Raw genomic sequence first — 3,727 nt, forward strand, 5'->3', positions numbered from 1 at the left:
TTCCCTCCCCTACCCTGGACCAATTACACGCCGCCCCATGGGTCTCCCGGTCGCGGCCGGCTACGACAGAGCCTGGATTCGAACCAGGATCTCTAGTGGCACAGCTAGCACTGCGATGCAGTGCCTTAGACCACTGCGCCACTCAGGAGTAACTGAATGGTGCCATGATTAAGAAAAATAATGAATTAATTATTAATACTAATTAGTGAGAGAGTTACAGAGGCTACAACAAAACATGCTAACCTCCCACGATTAACATCAAATAAACGGTGACATTCTGTAATGTCACCTAATATGAAACGTTTTATCTCAAATCCAAAATGCTGGAGCATAGCACCAAACGTAAAACTGTAAGCTTCACTGTCCAAACACATATGATGTGGACTATGTGTGCCTGGTAAACACATGTGGATCTGGTGAACAGTTATCACTTGTTGACCAACTACAGGAATACTGACCTCAGAGTCTCCAGTTTACAGTGGGGATTCCCCAGTCCAGCAGAGAGCAGCTTCACTCCTGAATCCTTCAGGTCATTGTTACTCAGATCCAGCTCTCTCAGGTGTGAGGGGTTTGAACTGAGAGCTGAGGACAACAGTTCACAGGATGTGTCTGTGAGTTCACAGCCAGTGAGTCTGTCAACAGAGTAAATACCATGAGGGACAGGTTGTATTAAAATGTTACATTTAGCTTTCCCTGCTTACACTGTTACCCCTGCACTAATAATGTGAACACTGTGTATAGATGTCTCAATGCTACAACTTTTCAGACCCGTTTGTATTACAGTTTGTTTAAGACTTTTCAGCTGATAGAAAGTTTAGTCAGCCAATGAAAATATTGTTGTTCTTACATACAGTAAAGTTTGGTCTGAGGGATAGTCACATGAGTACTTACAGAGCCAGTCAGCCAATAAAAATGCTGCTGTAACTACAATGTATTTTGGTGTGGGATATTTCCATGAATACTTACAGAGCTTTCCTGCAGCCTCTCACAGCTGGGAGCAGTCTCCTACCACCCTCCTCTGATGTCTTGTATACCTTCAGGTCAAACACATCCAGAACCTCCTCTGATATCTGTAGCATGTAGGCCAGTGCTGAACACTGAGAAAGTGTGAGGTTTTTGGATCTCTTCTCTGACCTCAAGTACGCTTGGATTTCCTCCTGTACTGAATGGTCTTTCATCTCTATCAGACAGTGGAAGAGATTGATGCACCTCTCAGGGGAGATGTTCTTCCTCTGCATCACCTTAAGGGATCGGATTGTTTTTTGGATGCTGTCTGGACTGCTTTCTGTCTGTGTCACCAGACCTCGTAGGAGTTTCTGATTGGACTCCAGTGACATGCCATGAAGGAAGCGGACAAAGAGGTCCAGGTGTCCGTTCTTGCTCTCCAAGGCTTTATCCACGGTACTCTTCAGCAGCTCATGCAAGGTTAGCTCTTCAGATGCAGCTCTAGACTTTCTCTTGAGGAAGGGCTTCAGTGCATCCATGTTCTTGGTTGTGTAACAATGGTACATGTAGACAGCTGAGAGAAACTCCTGAATGCTCAGATGAACAAAGCAGTACACCACTCTCTGAAATAACACAGACTCTTCTTTAAAGATTTGTGTGCACATTCCTGAGTACACTGAGGCTTCTTTGACATCAATGCCACACTCTTTCAGGTCTTCTTCATAGAACATGAGATTACCCTTCTCCAGATTTTCAAACGCCAGCTTCCCCAGCTTCAGAAGAATTTCCTTATCTGACTCCATGAGCTCCTGTTGATCCATCTCATCTCTTCCATGATATTTCTGGTTCTTCAGGCTGGTCTGAATGAGCAGGAAGTGTATGGACATCTCAGTCAGAGTCGTGGGCATATCTCTCCTCTTGTCTGTACTCAACATGTGTTCAAGGACTATTGCAGAAATCCAACAGAACACTGGCATGTGGCACATGATGTGGAGGCTCCTTGATGTCTTTATGTGTGAGATGATTCTGCTGGCCAGGTCCTCATCACTGAATCTCTTCCTGAAATACTCCTCCTTCTGTGGGTCATTGAACCCTCGTACCTCTGTCACCTGGTCAACACACTTAGGGGGATCTGATTGGTTGCTGCTGGTCGGGAGGTTATCCATAGGAGAGCAGAGGGAAGCAGGTTCCCCATGATGAGGTTTGTCAGCAGAACATCGACAGACGATGTCTGTGTGACATCAGACACCTTTTCATTGTGCTGGAAATCCAATGGAAGTCTGCTTTCATCCAAACCATCAAAGATGAACATAGCTTTACAGGCAGTGAGTTTCTTTGCATTGCCTATGTCTAGTTCTGGGTGGAAGCCATTTAAAAGTCTGAGAAGACTGTACTGGAGATCTTTAATCAAGTTCAGCTCCCGGAAAGGAAGCACAAATATGATATCCACATCTTGGTTCGCCTTCTCTTCAGCCCAGTCTAGGATGAACTTCTGCACAGAGACTGTTTTTCCGATGCCAGCGATGCCCTTCGTCAGCACAGTTCTGATGCTTCTCTCTTGGCCTGGTAAGGGTTTAAAGATGTCATTGCAGTGGATTGCTGTGTCATGTGAGGTTGGTGTCCTGGATGCTGTCTCTAGCTGCCACACCTCATGTTCATTGTTAACCCCTTCACTCTCTCCCTCTGTGATGTAGAGCTCTGTGTAAATCCTGTTGAGGGGAGTTTGGTTCCCTGCTTTTTCCATACCTTCTATCACACATTCATACCTCCTTTTCAGACTGTCTTTATGGTTTACTATAGCTCTCTGCAGGCTGTCATCCACTACAAGGGAAGAGGAAAAATGATGTGTATCAGAAACATTCATTGACAGGATGAAAAGTGGGCCTTCCACAACTACAGTAACTTCTATTATCTCATAATATTGTAGTTAACTACTGTAAATCATATTAAGGTATTGATTTGGCCCACGTGTGCAAGTGGTCTTACTGTTTTCAGAGCCTCTTGTTTTATTGGGTTGACTCAGCTGCTGTAGTACAGGCCGTGTTCTGGATCTCTTTCTACACTGAGGACAGTCATAGTCTCCTGAAGGAGCAGGTTTCTCCCAGTATCTGGTGATGCACTGTCTGCAGAACCTGTGTCCACAGGTGATAGAGACTGGATCCCTCAGCACCTGCTGACACACTGCACACCTGGACTGATCCTCTGGCAGAGTAGACCTTCCACTACACAGATAAAGGAGAGAGAGAGATTGTAGATGTTAATACTGATCCTTTAACAGAGTAGACCTTCCACTACAGAGATAAAGGAGAGAGAGATTGTAGATGTTAATACTGATCCTCTAACAGAGTAGACCTTCCACTACAGAGATAAAGGAGAGAGAGATTGTAGATGTTAATACTGATCCTCTAACAGAGTAGACCTTCCACTACAGAGATAAAGGAGAGAGAGATTGTAGATGTTAATACTGTTCATAGACAGATAGCTGGGAACAGAATACTCTGCTCTCTGAGTGGTAGTAGCCTCTGGAATGAATAACATGTCCACAGTGGTATTACTAAACTATATGAACTCAGAAGGTTGTAGAAACATGTCCACAGTGGTATTACTAAACTATATGAACTCAGGTAGTAGAAACATGTCCACAGTGGTATTACTAAACTATATGAACTCAGAAGGTTGTAGAAACATGTCCACAGTGGTATTACTAAACTATATGAACTCAGGTAGTAGAAACATGTCCACAGTGGTATTACTAAACTATATGAACTCAGAAGGTTGTAGA

General features: G+C 44.1%; 1 pseudogene; it reads right to left on the reverse strand.

The window, feature by feature from the left end:
- Nucleotides 1–789: 789 nt before the first annotated feature.
- On the reverse strand, nucleotides 790–3,483 carry LOC123483030 (annotated as a pseudogene).
- Between the last annotated feature and the right edge of the window lie 244 nt (nucleotides 3,484–3,727).

Source organism: Coregonus clupeaformis, unplaced genomic scaffold (assembly GCF_020615455.1).
Source record: "Coregonus clupeaformis isolate EN_2021a unplaced genomic scaffold, ASM2061545v1 scaf0014, whole genome shotgun sequence".
Lineage (NCBI taxonomy): Eukaryota > Metazoa > Chordata > Actinopteri > Salmoniformes > Salmonidae > Coregonus > Coregonus clupeaformis.